Here is a 13,119-nt window from a genome sequence, read left to right as displayed (position 1 = left end):
TATGGACATTGTGTGAAGCATGATAAGAAATTCGACATTGTCAGAATCTCTATGGGGTGATGTGATCAAAATTGCAGTCCATATCCTTAACAGGGTCCCTAGTAAGGCAGTAAGTAAAATCCATTTTGAGTTGTGGAATGGGAGAAAGCCAAGTCTCTAATATCTTCATGTTTGGAAATATCCTACTAAAGCCAAAGTTTATAACCCATATGAACGAAAGCTCGATCCCAGAACCATAAGCTGTTTCTTCAATGATACCCAAAAATGTCAAAATGTTATCAATTCTACTATCCTTCTCACTCTATTAAGATTGTTAAGAATGGGAATACCAGATTCATTGAGGACATTGAAAACAATGGGAGTATGAACATTAGGAATTTTGTATTCGAAGAACAAAGGACTGTAACTCCCACCACAGTCATTTCAGATCATGTGGATATATATAACTCCTATAATTGAGCCTGTACTCATTACAGATCATCACGATGAACCTCCCATACAACTCATTGATGAAGGAAAACAAAATCACATCTAAGAGGGTGAGCCATTAGGAAGATCTGAGAGAGAGGAGACCTGTGAATCGAGATGATTACATCGTATATCTGTAGGAACATGAGTTTGACGTAGGGGTGAAAAATGATCTTGAATCCTTTACACAAGTCAAAAGGAGTATTGACCCTTCTCATTGGATTAATGCTATGAAGGATGAGTTGAACTCCATGAGAGAAAATAAAGTATGGAATCTTATTTAGTTACCCCCAGGAATAAATTCGATTGGTTGTAAATGGGTATTTAAAACCAAATGGGACTCCAAGGGTAATATCGAAAGATATAAAGCCAGACTTATTGCCAAAGGTTTTAACCAGTATGGAGGCATTAATTTTAAGGAGACTTTCTCACCAGTATCTAAGAAAGACTCATTCAGGATCATACTGGCTCTTGTGGCTCATATGGATTTAGAGTTACATCAGATGGATGTAAAGACTCCATTTCTCAATAAGGGTCTAAATGAGAACATATATATATATATATATATATATATATATATATATATATATATATATATATATATATATATATATATATATATATATATATATATATATATATATATTATAACTTAAAGGTTTTGTAGCCGATGACTCAAAACATATGGTTTGTAAACTAAAGAAATACATCTATGGTTTGAAACAGGAATCATAGTAGTGATACCTGAAGTTTCATGAAGTGATTTCCTCATATGATTTTATAGAAAACATTACAAATGAATGTATCTACATAAAAATAAATGGGAGTAAGTTTGTTATATTTGTTTTGTATGTTGATGACATTTTGTTTAGTAGCAGTGACATCAGGATGTTGAGCAATATCAAGAAATTCCTATCTCAAATATTTGAGATAAAGGACCTTGGTAACGCCTCTTATGTGATAAGCATTGAGATACGTCATGACAGATCATGCAGATTGCTTAGCCTGTCACGGATGGCCTATATTAATAGGTTATTTGAAAGGTATGACATGCAAAACTATACTCCTAGACAGTCACCAATTATAAATGGTAATAAATTTGATCAGTTCCAGTGTCCTAAGAATGATTTGAAAAAGAATCAAATGAAGAATTTTCCATATGCATCAATATTAGAGGGCTTAGTGTATGCTCAAGTCTGCACACGACCAGATACTGCCTTTACAGTAGGAATGGTGAGCAAATATCTATCTAATCCAGAAATGCAACATTGAATAGCTACAAAGAAAGTGTAGTGCTACTCACAAAGAACAAAGGACTTCAGACTCACACACAGGAGATCTAATCATTTATAGTTGGTTGGATACTCAGACGCAAATTATGCTAACTGTGTTGGTACAAAGAAGTCCACCTCATGTAACATCTTTATAATGGTTGGTGGGACCATGTCTCGGAAAAGCGTGAAATAGTCAACCACAACTTCATCTACCACGGAAGCTAAGTTCATTGCGTGTCATGAGACATCTAAGCAAGCATTATGGTTACATTATTTCTTCTTAGGTTTGTGGGTACTGGATATTATCCCAAAACCATTAAGAATATTTTGTGATAATTCAGGTATGATTTTCTTCTCTAGTAACAATAAACATTCATCCAGGTCGATACATGTACATCAAATATCATGTTGTAAAGGAAAGAGTTCAGAATCGTCAAGTGTTTGTGGAATTAATCGATACTAAGTAAATGATTGTAGATTCGCTCACTAAAGGGCTCCTTATCATGTCATTTCAAGAACATGTAACATCTATATGAGTCATTGATCTCACAGATGTTTTCAATTAGTAGGAATTAAGCGTGTTTTATTTTTATAGATATTGAACAAATCTTATTTGATAAAGTTTTGATAATTCTAATATAAAGTTTATTTCTACTTCTCTATATATATGCTCAATCTATTAAGAGTAAGTAGAACTAAAGTCATGTCTCGTTGGAGACATTTAAAAGCTCCGGGACCTCTTAAGAATAGACACATATTATTATAATATGTGTGCAATCCTTATATTGCACTTCCTAGTTTCTAATTTATATCGTTAAGACCAATAATATTTGTAACCATATTTAGTCTAACTTCACTTAGATTAAATGTTGTGATAGCTACCATGATATAACACTAATGGTCTTGATAGACCAAATTGTTATAGCATTGCTCGTATTATCCAACAATTACATTGATTAACAATTTGGATGTTTCTTCATATTAAAACATGTCTTTCAAAGTTTAATCATTGACATTGATCATCGTGGCCCAAGTGGGAGAATGTAAGAATTTTATAAAGTGGGCATTGATGATCAATGGTCTAAATTGTCATAAGGGTTGGATAGTGTGATCGAGTGTACCAATGGACACCATTAAGTTGTGATGCATCTACTATTGTATAAGGGGTGGTGTGATACAACTGTAATAAACATACCATTTTTTAGTTGAACTAGGATTATCAAATTCATGTGGAGCCATAAGGAGAGGAGTTTCAATGGGTTTCAAACTCCTAAACCCTCTAAAACTATAAAATAAGGCTGGGTCCCCAGTCCTACACACGACAGAAGCAAGAATTCCCATCAAATGGCTTCTCCAAAGGTGTAAGGTGCGGAAGACTAAGACATTAACTCTATGGTGATGGCGTCTTAACAAGGTACACTATTTAGTTTATTAGATCCCCATTTTTTTATGCATAGCATGGTCTTTTGCAATTACACATGATTTTCACAATGACTAGGATGATCCAACAACGGCAACACATGTCAATATTGAAAATTTGTCTATTCCGTGTGGAATTGGGGCCAACTGGTAAAATGATAAGCATCTTCTTAGTTGGTCCATGTAACGTGTAAGAGACTTTGAATAAGTAGTGATTTTCCCAGTATAATCATTGAAGGGTAGATCAGCAAACAGGGAAAGAAAACGGAAGAAGAAAAAGAGGAAGAGAAAGAAGAATCAATTATGACATTGCTTGGTACATACGCGAAATAATGAATAAGTTGGATTTTTCTTACGTTTGTGGCTTTTAACGGAAGTCGTGAACACGCCTACTGGATTTTCACCTAAAGTGAGTTATCAGTCATCGCCGTGGCATGTCCCCACGAGGGCATTATCGTAGGTTGATTTTTGTTGTTAATTACGAGGCGAAATTCAGCGCTTTGGTAGGCATGAGAGATATTATCCCTCCAATTTTAGTATTTCACGCTTGGCATTCATGGACCTGATCGAAACGCAACAGTCTCATGGGTTGATTAGGAAATGGCTCATAATTCAGAAATCATATTCTCTGGACAATCCTAACCCTTTGACTGGTGGCATATAAATGGACGCTAGAGAATGAACATCACAAGGGAACACAATCAATGAGAAAGGTCTATTTATATTTTATAAGTTGGTTAGGATTTTGTAATAAAATAAATCGTTACTGACATATCAATGGCAGAACTGTCCTTTGAATGGCAGAGACAGTAAAATGCCTGTTTCAGATCGGACTACGGTTGTGTGCTACCCCAGCCTGTCTATCCACGTCCTCCCGCTGGGAATGGGCAGCAACTTTGAGTGGCCATGATGATGTATGGTTCTTATCCACACTGTCCATCTATTTTTTCGAATCATTTTAAGGGATAAACCCAAAAATGAAGGAGATTGAAGGACGGAGTGGACTATACAATGGGGATTAAACTTTTACCCTTGAAAACTTTTTAAGAGGCATGAAATGATCCAACATTACTTTATAAATAGGTTGGAAGGCGTATAAACATCACAATGAGGCCTGAAAAGTTTCAACCATGAGAATCTATATCACCGCTAGTTCATGTGGTGAGGCACATCCAAGGCTCTAGTGGACCACACTATAAGAAGCAGCGGTCATAAAAATTCTCACTATTGAAACTTTTCTAGGGCCTCGTTGATGTTTTTTTGCCATCCAATCTATTTATAAGGTTACATAGACCAGGAAGAAGAGAAAATACAAATTTCGGCTCCATTGAAAACTTACATAAGCCTCAAGAAGTTTTCAACGGTGAGGGTTTAATCCCCATTGCTACAGATTATACTAAGAAATATAAATAGCAAGTAAAGGTAATTACACTAAGAAAATTAAATAACTGATAAAGATAATGATTACACAAAGGAATGTAAATAACTGATAAGGATAATTGAAATATAGATTTGGTTTAGTTTGATTAGTATAAGACGATTTGCTTTGTTAAAAGCTATTGATATTTTTAGCCTTGAGTTGATCCGCTAAATGCTTTTCACGTTCTAACGGTTACTATAATTGTTTCGACACTACTGTCCCCTTGGAGCATTTTACTTTTTAACTTGCCACCGATATAGATAACCACTCCAAGTCTCCTTGCTAACTCGACCATGTTCCGCTCGTCCACTATCATTTTATGAATGTCGTGGCATAGCTTAATAGTCGTCAATTGTATACCTGCAAAATTCTCTTGAGGTATCTCAACCGATTTTAGATAAACTATGCATCTCGCAACCTTATACATGTCAGAATAAAAGAGGATACAAACAAATGGATTGGGCTGAAATTTAGGCCGTACACCTAAAATGGCGTGACATGACTTATGGTTGGAATGAATTTTACAAAAATAATTTCCCGAGCTCCACTCAAGTCAATAACCTCTTCTGTTTTTCATATTTATTAATATTAAATGATGCCCCATGAGTCCAGATTGGAATGGGATGAGAATTAGGTGAGGCAGGGTGACAGCCAAGTGGGTGAGATCATGTCGGGCTCACCTAATTATGTGGTGTATATCTGCACTGTCTATCCATTTTACCAGCCTATTTTAAGGCATGCCCTAAAAATGAGGTACGTCCAAACCTCTGGTGGACCACCCAGTAGGGATTGAACTCCCATCTTTAAAATCTTCTCAGGTGCCACGAAAGTTTTGGATCAAAGCTGCTAATTTTTTCTTCCCTTCATATAGGTGTGAGATATTATCAACAAGTTAGATGGAAAATAAACATTATAGTGGGCCTTAGGAAGTTTTTAGCAGTGGGTGTTCAATCACCCCTATTTTTCTATTTGAGATTTGGATCTGCCTCATTTTTTGGACCATGCCCTAAAATGAACTGATGAAATGGATGGATGACGTCGATATACAACGCATACATCAAGGTGGGCCCCATGATCAAGGCTTCACACATTAAGATATACCCCTGCTGCACCTAATCCTTCTTGGAAGTGACATTTTGTAAACCCTAACGGGATGTGCCGGCCGTTGGGCTTTTGGACTTTCTAGTCTAAGCCCGGCCTGTATATAATCAGGGTTAAAATTTAAGCCCAAGCCCAGCCTAGAATCCTGACGGCTAACCCAGCCTATTGGCACCCCTATTTTCAGGGGACTCAATTTCGGTAGTGACCTCTTCAGTGCGCAGGTCGGTATTGGTTGGTGCTATGGGCCCACCATGATGTATGTGTTTTATACATGTCATCTATCCATTTTCCAGCTCATTTTAGGTCACTAGCCCATAAATCAGGCAGATCCAAATCTCAGGTGGACTACCCCACAGGAAAGAGTGGCCATTGAACTCGATCCACCATTAAAAACTTCTTGAGCCACTTGAGTTTCCTAAAAATTATGGAAATAATAAAGAATCAAATTCTACACTCACATCTTCGTTCCCAAGCTTCTTTTATGTTTTGCAGTTCTTTTTCATCTCTAGAGCGCCACATTATGAAAATAAGGAAGAATCAAATTCATGTAGTCCACATCAAAGATACATCAGTAGGTGCAAGTTTCGGCCCTTCTAGCCTCCAAAATCCTATGATTTGGATGCATCGATGATCTAGAGAAATCTAAAGTCCTTATACATGGTATTTGCTATGATCCAATCACGATAATTTTCAGCTGATTTTGGCCGTATCTCATGTAATCATTGGGGATAAAAAGTTAGAAACAGCATCTCTTATTTGGCAGCTGTGGAATGGCCTTGCATACATCAAGCTTTGAAGACAATGGATGTGCTTCCAGTTTCTACTTTTGGACCTGGATAGGTCTAGGTCCGATTTTTAAAATATCTGATTAGCAATGGATGGTTACCATTATCAAGATGTCTTATATGCATCAACATACACAACGTACGTTTCCACGGCAATCTTATACAATCTATTTTGGTAGCTATAGTAGGATCAACCTTGATTAGAGCTATTAAAGCAATCAACGGTTGTTATTGAATGTTATTGATCACTGCAGAAAGATAGGTTGATGGATGACGGGTCGTTTTACTGTTTCCAGCCAATATGGGGCGATACAACTGGTCTTGAGGATGACTGGCCTTTTCTAGTCATTAAAGATATAATCATCAAAATTGTAACCCAGATCATTATATTGGGATCTTAATCTGTCCAAGTGTACGGTCAAAGCCTAGAACACTTTTAATATATATATATATATATCATTCTTAATGGTTTTGATCATTATTGGGCCCGGCTTCAGGCTGTAGATCTCATTCAACCCCATAGGGCGAAATCTAGACCGTTCTTTGGTCTTACATCTGGGCCATATTTAGGCTATAAGTATTTAAGTTTCTTGGGAGTATATATTAGGTCAGGTATGGTAGTTGCGCCCGTTTGGTACTTGGGCCTGGTTATTGGATTTGGCCTATTCATTGCAAAGCTCTAGGTATTCGTCTGGCCCACTCAGCACTTGGGCTTAGCCCGGTGTTTGGGCCCTATTATCCTTGAGGCATGGCCATGATCGAGGCCTATTTAGTATGCAAGGCTGACCTCCAAAGTTGGTTTCGGAGGCCGAATTCCAAAATTGGTTCTCAAGGCCGAATTCTAAATTTGGTTCCCGACTGACGACCATGTTGGTACCCGAGGGTGAGGTCAGGGTGATTTTTCGGCCCTCAAGCAATCCATAGTCATCAAGTCTGTTCATCTAGTCAGTCCATTTTTACCCATAACACTAGTGTAAGATCTGGTCTGAGTTTAAAGGTTCGTATTCTATTCTAAAGGTCAAAACTAATGCCCATTGTGACAATTGATTATGAACAGTTTTGACTATTTATGTAGATCATTTTTGGGCCATCGGTTTTGCTTTATTTTCATTGCTGCACGTAGACCATTTCTGTTGTGAGTAACTCACTTTATATCACATCACAATAATGTAAACCTGAGCCAACAACAAACTCAAATTAAACCCTAGGTATTAGAAATTCAGATTTAACATTACCGCCAATCCGTAAACTTTGCGGAAGCACGATAAACAAAGATAGAACAATATAATAATGCAGGATAATTAAACAAAAAATAAACAATCATAAACACAATGATATGTTAAATTGAAAAATCCTTGCAAGAAAAAACCACGACATAAAGCGATGGAGATCCACTATAATCAAAACCTTAGAATTATATAGAATTACCTTCTTCGATTATATATGTACATGATCTCCCCTTTTAATGCGCACCTCTAGAAAACATTTAGATCCCTTGAGAAATCCTTCCTAAGTCCCTTTACAAGTGTAGAAAACTATCTCCCTTGGCCAACCTTAGCCCCTTGAGAAAACACTTCTATAAATTTTTTATTAACTTTGAGCCCTAATGACAAAAGTGAGCTTAAATACCATATTTCGTGCAACATCGTGAAACCCGATGGTTGCACTGACGGTCAACCGTGAATCATCACAGGAAGTCACCATGGAATTCCACGGTCGACTGTGAACATCATAATGCGTCACAGTCGACTGTGGATCCTCACGGTTGATCGTGGCCTATAGAATGCAAAGCATCTACACAATAATCTCCACCTTGACTTGCATTATACCAAGTCACCCTGAAGACCTCCACCTTGAGTGTAGATCGCTCCCTACATCCCTTTACCTGGAACGCAACTACATTCACTCCCTTCTGCAAGGATGCCCAATCTCATCAATGGCTAGTGAGATTGATCAAGCCCAAACAATGCATGAACTTCTCTATGGTCACCGGCTTTTTCAACATATCTATAACGTTTTCATATGTATAAGTCTTCTGAAATAGAATCTCCCTTGAAGCAATGAGCTCCCGTATTTTATAAAACCTCACGTCAATGTGATTGGTTTGCGCATGATACACCTAATTCATCGTGAGATTGATAGCACTCTAACTATCACAATGCAACTGAATCGCCTCTCGCTTCAATTTAAGTTCACTATCAGACCGTTTAACCATAATGCCTCCTTTGACTCCTTTGTCATAACCATGTATTCCGATTCAGTAGTAGACAATTGTAACACCCTGAGTTTTTGGAACCCGAGTATATGACTCGTTCTCCAAAAACCCAAGTGTTAACCTTTAAAGATAATCGAATTCAAGTTTTTTTTTTCTTTTTCTTTTAGAGTTAGCAGTTTAGTGGAAGATGGACAAATTGAACATAAAAGAAAATTTGCACTTATATTCAGAATATATGAGCAGTTGCATATAATGATTTATACAAACCAATGTCTCTATATTAACAAATACAAGAATTACATAATTTACACATGAGAAATAATAAAATGCATATAAACTTGAGCCGCAAGATCGTGTAGCTTCTCCTGGCAGATACAGTCATACATCCCTGGTAATTATACCATGCTCTTTATCACTCTAAACATGAGTACCTTTTAAACCACCTGTATTTCTTGTACGGTTATATATTCGATGAATGAGTAGCCAACTCAGTGTAAATTCTCCTCAAGATTTCACACCGCCACCTTAGTTAAGCATAGTTAAAAACAATAAGGCATTCAAAACAATACATGATGCAATCTTATTTAAATACATGGATGCATGAATACACATCGACCTGGGCATGCTCATCCAGTCGGAATTGGGCTCACCACCCATGCATAAGACCGGTCACCAGCACAGCACATCACGTACAACATGATGACTAGGCCATCGTATATCATGTACGTGGGTCAATAGTCGATGGTATGGGAGCTAGCGAAACGATACCCCATTAAGCCTAAGGGCACATGCTATAGCATCTAGAATTAGCCACCCGCCATCACCCGTATACCATGAAAGCATGATTAGCCAAACCTTTATTAGTCCAATTACAACCAGCCAATTTAGGTAAACTCAAAGGTCACTATGGGGGCTCGTCACCCAGCGTAAGCCGACAGCTCGGGCATAGTGTCCCATGACCACCATCCCTGACTCATGAGATTTCCCGCATTAAGATGTTTAATGGATGCCCATCGACTAGTGGCCACGAAAATTCAATACGTGGGAATTACCATCGCATGGTTATATGGGAATGAACCATTGAAGTCACACATGGCAAATATCAAATCATGAGACAAATACTTAAATCGAAGTAGTAAAAGGTTATACGAAGTAAAAATTAAATCAAAACGGTAAAGAGGTTATATAGGGTAGCGTTAAATCAGAGCGGTAAAGAGTCATCCCCAAAGCCATGTAAGAAAGATAACCTATAAATGGTAAACTCACATTGGTATTCCACTTCCCAGATAACCTCGAAGACGAGGGTCCATCTCTAACACATTCTGTCTCATTACATCCTAAGTGTGGGCTCACATACACAAGTGGAATTTTCCCACTATTAGGTGTAGTGAAATGAGTTTCAAGTAACTTACAACAATTCATTGACATATGAAAGTATATAGATACAACATGTCAGATATATGCTCAGCATTAAATTCATAACTATCACAATATATCAGGTTTCAAATATATAATCTATCAATTGGAATTTTAAAAGAAGCTATCATGTAAGTAACTATTGCATGCGATTATAGTTCACAAACTACCAATTGTAATCCAAATGTAAGCCATGCCTTAAGAGTTGATAACTAATGTAAGTGACCATATGTTATAATATAACATTTGATGTGTTAATCATAGTAGAACATGTTAATGTTCATTTTACAGATTGTTATTGTCATTTTATATTTTTTTATGAATTATGAAAAATAATTGCAAACACCTACACATGTAAGATATTTTCATATTACCTTCATTCTAATATATCTATCATTGATAGTAGATAGTTAGAAAATTAAATATATGAGTTTTGCAGTCAAATCCAGGTTGTCTGGTTCATAAATTCATCAGACGGTCCAATACAACCTCTAACCAAAAAGTGGACTATTACACCACCATAAACATGTTCCAATTTATAAATGAATGCATATTTGGAATGCTTAGAATATTTCAGATTTAATCCATATTTTTTCATTTTTTTTATATTTTTTTTTGTACCATTACGGGCCATTACGCCCCGTATCCGTATTGGTGTCAGAGGGCACCGTTACGCCAACCGATACCGATACAGGATACCTTGCAAATAACTGATTGAAACACAAATTGTCCATCCTAGGCCAATGCCACCTTCTTTAGGCAGAAACTCATAGTAATTTACAAGCACACCACAAACCTGGTCTTTACACCTTCAAACCAACTCCCGTCGACCAAAACAAAAGAGATCTTATTTGATGTAGCCTGAACACAAGTCACTTTTGAAAGAATTTCATGTTCTTATAACTATTCCAGGTTTAGGTTTAGGCTAAGGGTTTAGGGATTCAGATTCGGGTTCGGGATCAGGTTTAGGTTTAGGTTAGGGAGTTGAGATTAGGATTAGGTGTAAGCTTAGGTTTAGGGATTTGAGAATACGCTTAGGTTATAGGTTTTAGGTTTACGTTATAGGTTAAGGTTTAGGTTTAGGTTTAGGTTAAGGTTATAGGTTTAGGTTATAGGTTATAGGTTTAGGGATTTGAGAATAGGTTTAGGTTTAAATTTAAGTTATAGGTTTAGGTTAAGGTTATAGGTTTAGGTTTAGGTTTAGTTTATAAGTTTAGGAATTCGGGTTTGGATTCTGATTCGAGTTATATGTTTGGGTTTAGGTGTAGGTTTAAGTTATAGATTTAGGTTTAGGTTTAGGTTATAGGTTTAGGTTTAGGCTAAGGGTTTAGGGATTTAGATTCGGATTCGAGATCGGGTTTAGGTTTAGGTTTAGGTTAAGAAGTTGAGATTAGGATTAGGTGTAGGTTTAAGTTTAGGAATTTGAGAATACGTTTAGGTTTTAAGTTTAGGTTAAGGTTTTAGGTTATAGGTTATAGGTTTAGGTTAAGGTTTAGGTTATAGGTTAAGGTTAAGCTCATTTCAAATTATACAAAATTAACTCGAGCATAAATGAAGATTTTCATAAACAAAGGCCTGCTCCTACAAATTCGAACTAATACATAAACACGGTCTGTCTGAATGGTCAGGCCATTCCAATGCTGTTTATAGGAAATGAACAGCTTCATCATGGTCATAACAGCGGTTCCCACCTTCCACAGACCCCCACTCAACATCCGGATAGCTCCGACGCACATCCAGGTCAGCTCCGACAAATTCGAGTTAATACATAAACATGGCCTGTCCTAATGGTTAAGCTACTCCAATGTTGTCCATAGGAAATGGACAGCTTCATCATGGTCATAACAGCGGTTCCCACCTTCCAGGAACCCCCGCTCAACATCCGGATAGCTTCGACGCACATCCAAGCCTACTCCAATGTTTAATACATAAACATGGGCCTGTCCAAATGGCCAAGCCACCCATCTTGCTGTCCATAGGAAATAGATAGCTTCGTCATGGTCATAACAACGGTTCTCACCTTTTAGGGAACACCACTCAATTAAATCCTAAATTAGCTACTCATTTAAGGTTGGATAGATTGTAATACTTTCATATTCCCATTTAAACATACACGCCGAAAATCCAGTAGCATCTCTTCATGCCTCTCCAGATAAGTTGATCTTACGTTACATTCCGATGCCAAATATCTAAAGTAATGTAAAGATATTTAGTATTAGATACGGAACGAAAGAAACATATCCAGAGAGAAACAAAGAGATGGACCGCGGATCAGACATGAACATTTAAATAGATTATATGAAAGCATACTATCCATGTAACCTTAAACTGTCCAAAATAGGACAATTTTAGCAATTTCTATGCCACCAGAAACACACCATATCTATGTATCGCCATATAGAAATCCTCAAATGGGTAACTAATTATCTAACTTACAAATCACAATCAGAAGTCGCAACTATAAACTAACAAGTCACAATAACAAAAGGTATTATAAGGACATGTAATGCAGCAATCATCTCACCAGTATTCATACTATCTCCACAACTAATTTCTTCCTTCATTCTCATAAACATAATACAATAAAAATAACCAAATATACTTACCAGTACAAATACTACCTCCACAACATAAACATGTGTTATGCAGCAATCATCATATAATAAAGAATTCGACAAAACCGGAACAAGGTATTATTATCTCTAGCAGATTAAAAACAACAAAAAAGGTAAGTAAAGCAAGAAACATCCATAGGAAGATATTGAGGGGAATGACATAAATGGTGATAGCTTGATCTACATGTGTTTGGTTTGATGATACCACCTATGTTTCATTATTTTAATGGCCTAAAAAACATCCATAGGAGTATCAGAGTTCTTCTCATTTTATTCAAGATTGAGGCTGGAAAGGGTAATTTGACCATGTACAAGGTTTGAAGTGGAATTTTCAATTTTTGAGGATTTATGAGAGAAAGTGCCTTACATCCTCATGGTCCATCAGTTTTGACAGCTCATTTTAGGG

This window comes from Magnolia sinica, chromosome 8 (assembly GCF_029962835.1).
Source record: "Magnolia sinica isolate HGM2019 chromosome 8, MsV1, whole genome shotgun sequence".
Classification (NCBI taxonomy): Eukaryota; Viridiplantae; Streptophyta; class Magnoliopsida; order Magnoliales; family Magnoliaceae; genus Magnolia; species Magnolia sinica.
This window is presented reverse-complemented; position numbering follows the sequence as displayed.